Source organism: Malaclemys terrapin, chromosome 1, assembly GCF_027887155.1.
Source record: "Malaclemys terrapin pileata isolate rMalTer1 chromosome 1, rMalTer1.hap1, whole genome shotgun sequence".
Lineage (NCBI taxonomy): Eukaryota > Metazoa > Chordata > Testudines > Emydidae > Malaclemys > Malaclemys terrapin.
Genome location: NC_071505.1, coordinates 56,548,391 through 56,556,012, shown reverse-complemented (window position 1 = coordinate 56,556,012; position 7,622 = coordinate 56,548,391).

The following is a 7,622-nucleotide window of genomic DNA, read 5'->3' as shown; positions in this document are numbered from 1 at the left end:
TCGTTTTCAGAAAAACTTTGTCTTCTTAAAGGCATTACCTGGTCAGTTCTGTGTTTGTGGAAATAATAGCCTTGTACAGGTGGCAGGTGTTATGCAAGATCCCCAACCTATTCTACTGTTCAACCTCAATTGTGACCAGAACTTTACAATAGTTTTTTTTCACTGCTCATGAAATATTTGTACTTGCTTCTTAAGAAGCAAGACATATTTGGTCTCTGCCTCAAGTCTTTGCTTGCTTGCCATGAAAATGAAAAGCAGCTTTGTGAGGGGGAAAAAACTGCTTTATGTAGCAAAACAACTATGAACGCAAAATTGTGAGATTTCCTTTGGGAAATTATAAGACCCAGTCTTGCAAAGCCGAACTCACATGAGTTAGTCCCATTGACTCTAATAGTGTTCAAATGCCTTGATAAGTATGGTATAAACTAGTTAGCTAGATAAGATATGTTTGGGTCTTTCGTATGTGCCAGAGAAAAACATTACTATTTTCTCATGGACCAAAAAGATGGCCCTGAATTTGCAGATACAGTGATCAGTTATTACCTTAGCAATTGCACCATACTCACTTTGAAAATGTATCCCAGTTTGTTCGCTTGCAGTAACAGAAAAACCTTGTGCTGGGTCAAATGAGTGGATTATTATGAAAAAATTGTGCAGACTTCAGCTTTCACATGCAAAATTCACAAAGAGAAAATAGCTCATTTTGTCCATCTCAGCTCCCACTGTCCTGTTTGCTCTGATCTTTGCCAACCATCACCTGCTATTCTGGTAGTGGACTTCTCTAGAGAAAAAATGCCAACATGCTAAGTTAGAGACAGGGTGGATGAGGTACTATATATGATTGGACCAACTTCTGTTGGTGAAAGAGAAAAACTTTTGAGCTCCACAGAGATCTTCATCAGGGCTGGGAAAGGTAATCATACAACATGCTAAATTGTATGATAGATTCGTGGTACAGAGAAATGCTCACCAAGGGCCCAATCCTGCAGTTCTTTACTCAGGGTAAACTCCCACTGATTTCAGTGAGAATTTTGTCTGAGGAAGGGTTGCACCATTGGGCACTAAAGACTGGGATGAGATCCGACTCTCAAAGTTTTGTTTCCTTTGGCAAATTGCAAGTCACAAAATAAAGAGTTATCTGCCTTTGCCACTCTCCATTATTCTTCCCAAGTAGTAAAACCTGCCACCTCCAAACCCATAGCCATTTGGGACCTAATCAAAATTTGAACCTGGATCTCTAAAGGTGAAATGCTAATACAGTAACCCGCCTACAGTAGCTCCCTAGCATTATGTTACTAAATTTAACATAAATTAATTAAGTAGGTCAAATAAAGCAAGCTAATGTTCTCCTTTTACCACAGATAGACTTTGATTCTGTGCTATTTTGGGAAAGAATTATTTCCAACATTTAAAGGTGTTTTAAAAAATAAATTAACCATGACTGTTTCAAAGAAACTGTGAACAGTTTATCCGCTCTGAGAAGCAGCCATGCACACACAAATCATAAAAGACGTATAGTGGGAAGATGAAGTATGGAGCATGCATATACTTAACACAAGATGTAATTTTTCTAATAAGTTTCCTCTGAAAAGTTAAGCACCTGTGGAGAACTTTCTTCATATTAAAAATCCATGGGTTATGTATGGAATCTTACATGTCCCACTCTATACCTTACCTTTATTGGCAACAATCCTATTAACCTTACTCAGGCAAATTTTCAAGTTCCTTCAGTGGGAATTTTGCCTGATGACATGCAACATAGGCTGAGAAAATGTAAATAGAAATTGTCTACCTTGCTGTATTGATCTGGATACTTTGGTCCAATCAGAAAGGGTCCTAGGTATTTGTGAACAGTGCAATAGCCCACAGAGCCCTCTTGTCTCCTGAGCCTTGAGTGTGGCTAAAGCTCAGGAAATGGTAGCTGTGGTGATAAAATAGATCATTTTGGAATCAGGAAGAAGATGGAATGAGCAAGAGCACTGGAGAAAGGCAGTAGAACGAGATGGGGACTGGAGACATTGGTGATTCTAACACTTCCTCCACACTATTTGAATCTGGCACAGATTATTATAAGTATGTTTAATAATTCATATATGGCTAAAAATACAGTAAAAGATACATTCCTCTAGAAAATTGCCCTGCCCTGACTACAAGCACAATGCTACATGTACTTCATCCAATTAGTCCAATATCTAAAATACCTTCACTAAAACAATCACACACGCTTGCAACAGCTTCACTTTCCTCAGAGTGAAAGGTAAACAGTACTAGCTTCTTGAAATACATGAGACACTGAAAACCTTCAGGAAATGTTTTCTTATACATCAGCAGACTAGTGGGAAAAACAACACACCTCTATGTTGGTAGTAATTCATACTGGTGTATATTAGGCTATACTGAAGGCTGTCACATAAATGTTCCTATTTTTGACTCTACTGACATGAAATGCAGTTACTATTGAGAATGTAACTCATCTTCAGGAACAAACTGTATGTTTCAAAGACTGTCTACTGAGCTCTTTATGTTATAGTTGGAATAGCAGATCTTGCTATAGTTAAAATTGGAATGCAACTTCCATATATAACCTCCTTTTCAGTTGATCATATTATTCTGATGTAAAATCCTTTTGTACTGAAATTTTCCATATGTGGTTTTTGCCCAGAGGTGCATATTTTTAAAAGATTCAGCAACATCCATGTCGCTACAGTTCCATGTGTGTTAAAATCACACAATAAACTTGTTTCATGTTTCAGTAAGAAATATTGTGCATATATAATACACCACCAGGGAACCAATTTTTTTTCAAACTTGGATTCTTTCTTGTTGTTTACAATTTGTTGAGATCTAAGAAACAAGCCAAGTTTGAAGGAAATTGATTCCATCATTTGAAATTAAGAGTACTGGAAGTTTATCATGGAATTGCAGTAGGAGTTCCTGTTAAGTATATTTGTTCAGGTGGAATCTGACACTTTTGGAGTCTCCCGTCCCCAGTAGAATTTCTTGTCCAGTTTTTCTGTTCATCCCAAAGTGGGTATGCTACCTGGGGTGATGTGAAATGCTTCAGCTAAATCTAACCTTTCAAGGGCTTGACAAACCTGGCAAACCTTATACAGATTTCAACATATCAGGGCTGTAAAATCCAGGCAGGGACTAGGAAGGGAAGGAAGAAGAGGGGCATAAATCAAGAACAACGCTCTAGAAATTATATTGCCTACAGGAATAACTACAGGGCATTGAGAGCCCAGATTTCTTGAATTATATTCACATTTGCCACTGACTGAGCTGAATAAAAGTTTGGGTGTATTGATATCACTTTACAAACATTAATTGGGTAGGTCTGACAACGTCTCTATAAAACAGATACATAATATTATCCTCATTTTACAGTTAGGGAAACTGAGGCTTGGAGACCTGCTAAAGATAATATAGCAACTCAGTGTTAGAGCCCTAAACACATGACTAATCTACTACATAACAATGCCTCACTGACAAGCTGTTTAATTTTCCTGTACCTCACCTTTCAACAGCTGTAAAATGGGACTGATGCTACTTTGTTATCTAGCCCACCAGGGTAGCCACTCCACGACTCCTTTGCTTAATGGAAAGCTGGAATTCACTTTGTTCTCATATACTGACTTAGTGTATGTCTACATAGCAAAAGCCTGAGTTAACTTGAATCCAGCTAGCTCAGATAACAGTAGCAGCAGGTTTCAGTGCAGGTAGTTCAAGCCTGACAGTGATCCTGTGTATGTATTCTACTCACGCTGAAGCCCATGCTGTGCTAACTTTTCACCTCTGAGCACACATGTAGATCAGTTGTCAGGTCACTGACCCTATGGTCCTGATTTTCAGGAAGGTCTCAAGCCAGCCTTTAGTACTGCAAGCCTAGTTTGAGGCTCACAAATCAAACATCTGAAATAAACCCTGGGACTAGATTAAAAAATCATTTTCAAAGTTGTTCACAAAATCCTGTTAACAGGTTATAAATATATAATAGTGGTCAGTGCTATTTCAGAGAAGGTTCCATACTGATTTCCAGTCCTGCTTTTACTCTTTCATAACTTTCTGAAATTCTCACCTTTCATCCTGATATTTTTCAGGCTTGGTATTTTACCAATGGTACATTTTTGGGGAAGTTTGAGCAAAAACATTCCAGATATTTGTATATAATAGAAAAATATAGTATTATATAAAATAAATAGTTGCAACCTATTGCAGCAAGTGAGGTTTAGGTTGGACATTAGGAAAAACTTCCTAACTGTCAGGGTGCCTAGGGAGGTTGTGGAATCTCCATCATTGAGATTTTTAAGAGCAGGTTAGACAAATACCTGTCAGGAATGGTCTAGATAATACTTAGTCCCGCCATGAGTGCAGGGGACTGGACTAGATGACCTCTCGAGGTCCCTTCCAGTGCAATGATGCTATGATTTTTGAATAGCTATACAGTTGAAATGGTTGAGATTTGAAAGCTGAAATTTCGTAGGGACATAGCTCTCTATAAGGATCCATGCACAACCTTGTTTCAGAGTAATTGGTTTTGATTTGACCAAATCATGAAAATTTAATAATTCCCTACTGAGCATGCATAATATTTGTATTAAGCTTGTTAAATTACATCAAAGGCACAATTAATTTAGCTGTGCAGTGGATTATATCATTGTCAGAATGACTCCAAACTGTCCAGGGGAAACCAAAAGTTTTGGCAAATGAGATCCACTCCTGTGTATGGATAAGCTCCTGAGAAGTTCCTAAGCACTGCTGGAGCAAATTTCCTCTACTGTTTTGCAGGATTTTAGCTTCAGCTCTGCAGAGTGAGGAGCATTGAATTGAAGCATGCAGGTAAATTACTGCCCAGATCCTAAAGTCTTCAGTAACAGGAGTGTAGTTTCAATCCTGAGGGCTTAATGAGCCATTGAAGCATCCAGGTAAGTGAAGAGTTCCTAGGCTCGGCAGGGGCAGAGCTCCTCAAGGCCTTTGGATGGAGACTCTGCAGCAGTGATGCATGAAGATAAACTCCTGACCAAATGCTAAATTCCTCAAGTGCAGGAGTTTAGCTTTGACACTGGTCTGCCAAGTACCTGTGCTAATGTTGCTATGTTCACTCTATTATACTTCATCTGTAGTATATTGTGTAAGGTACTTCTTCACTGCAGAGTTAGCCTGGGTGAGCTGCATCTGGGTTAGTCTAGTTTGGGTGTGAGCAGCCACACTGCATAACCGTACCTGAGTTACTGTGCCCTAATTGCTGCTACACTTTGCCATGTATGTTGCTAGAACATCCGGGAATCCCATGATGCTTTGTGCTGCAGTATGCTGAACTCCAACAGCAGGGAACTGACAGAACTTTTCCCTGCTGCCTCCCCACTGCCAGAGCCTTTCACTGCAACACCGAAAGGCTCTGGCAGCAGGGAAGCAGTGGGACACTACACTGCTAAAAACTGCTGTGTAGATGTGGGAGTCTTGGGCATGTAGTGTGCCGTGTTGGGTATCTACTTTATGGTTCTGGCATCTCTCTCCTAAGCAGTGCCTCATTATCTACACTGCCATTTGTACACATGCTAGCTAGGTGTGCTGTGTTTGTACTCTACATGCCACTGTAAGTGTAGACGTAGCCTATGATTCTTTCCCAGTGAATTGTGGGGAGAACTTATCTGTCCTTCGAGGCATGTGGGGGGAATTATGTGAAGGCATTGGATGACTATCAGCAACTAAATGATTTAGCCCCATCCTCATTGCAAAGCGAATGTGTTAACAGCCCAACTGAAAATGAAACCAGAGCTCTAATCCATATGCACAGCCATGCTGGTTACCCTGTGTTGAAAGCACCACCAAACTCAGATGAGAGGTTTTTGTGTATGGATGGGAGGCGGGGTTAGAGGCAATGCCTGAGGAAGAGCCCAGACTAACTTTGCCGTATAGACATACATTAAGTATGGTATTATTTGTGCTTTTTTAAAATAAATTACTCTTGCAGACTTTGTCCAGTCCCCTCAGAGCAGTGTACTGCAAGAGGATACAAATACTCTTGAGGCTACAGTTAAATGGTATGATATCTTACTTGGGAAATAGTATGTGATCATGTTATAAACAACAGTACTATAATGCATATGTACAAGGCATTTTTGTGACAGAATCGCCATGATAAGCACCAAGATGTTCTGATACAATTTGATGGGAAATATGTATTGCTGGTTTGGCTGGTATATGTGAAGCTTACTTGCAGGAAAAAAGACACATATTTCTGCAGGAGAGACAGTGCTATACCCTATCAGGAATCCTTGATGGTTAAGAGAAAATATAGGGGTAATAAAATGTAATGCAAATAATCCATTAAAAACTCTGAGTCCGGGTAGGGTAGTCATTAGTGTTTCTAGGCACAAGAAACATTAGAAAGTCCCCATTACCTCATCTCTGTCTTTCTGTTGTCTCTCTCTTTCATCTATCTATCCCCCCACTTTTGGCCCTACCAAATGACACATCAGTTTGAGAACCTGAGTCTGCCAAAGGGGAGTGTTGTGTGGTGGCAGAAAGCTCCCATCACAGATGCCAGTGGGAGCTAGGCCAGTGTATCTGTGGGCTAGATGTGGCAGAGTGTAAAGAGCATTTAAATTATTTAACGCTTATGAAATTATGATTTTTGGTGGTGACATTTTATCCACAACTCTTGGAGGTTTACAATCGGAGAAAACTGCGTAGGTAAGATGCTGAGGCTTGGATTTGGACTGGATGAGGTAGGCCTACTCCGATTTGCTGGTGATGTCATGTTTTATTCATGAGTATTTTTTATGACTGCATTCAGAGACACATTAGGTGAGTTCTAAAAGTATCTTCTAAAAGAATCTTCCCAAGTGCTGAGTTGTGTGTTTTTAGAGACTTTCAATGTATCAGCCCCCTAATGGGAGTTTGAACTATGGAAGAAAGGCAAGGATAAATCTTTCAATGTGAACAGATTCATGAGGGTTAGTTGGTAAGGCAGCTAGCTACCTGTCTTGTTCAACACCACATGCTCTCCTGGGAAGACTTGTATCTCCAGGCTTTTAAAAATGATAAAAATAAGTCTGTCTATTATTATTTATATTACAATAGCATTTAGAGCTTCCCCTCCACATAGGATCAAGTTAGGTTCTGTTGAAGTCAATGGCAACCCCTCCCCCTGACTTCAGTAGGGACAGGCTCTTACCCAAAGTGCCCCAGGACACATAAGGAGCCTTTGAGAGAGCTAGGAATTGAACACACTTCTTGTGAGTCCTAAGCCAGTGCCTTAACAATGAGGCCATCCTTCTTCTCACCTACCTAAAGATATAGCTGAGTCCACTATTGGGGTGATTATTGTTATTTGGTGTGATAATGCCTGGAGACCCCAGTCAGGCATCATGGTCCAATTATTGTTTAAATATCTATTAAAAGACAGTCCTTATCCAGAGTAGCTTACAAGGAAGGACTATAACAGGAGAGATATTTTGCTGCTGCTTGAAGTAAAAGAGTTCACATGAGTTTGGTGATCCCCTTCATTCCACTTTATTAACCTTGGGAACAGATTGCGTTTTGGCTCTCTTTGTGTCTTTTAACTAAGAAATTATTGTAGATTGTTGCCAAGTTTTCCTTTATATACCCTCAAACAA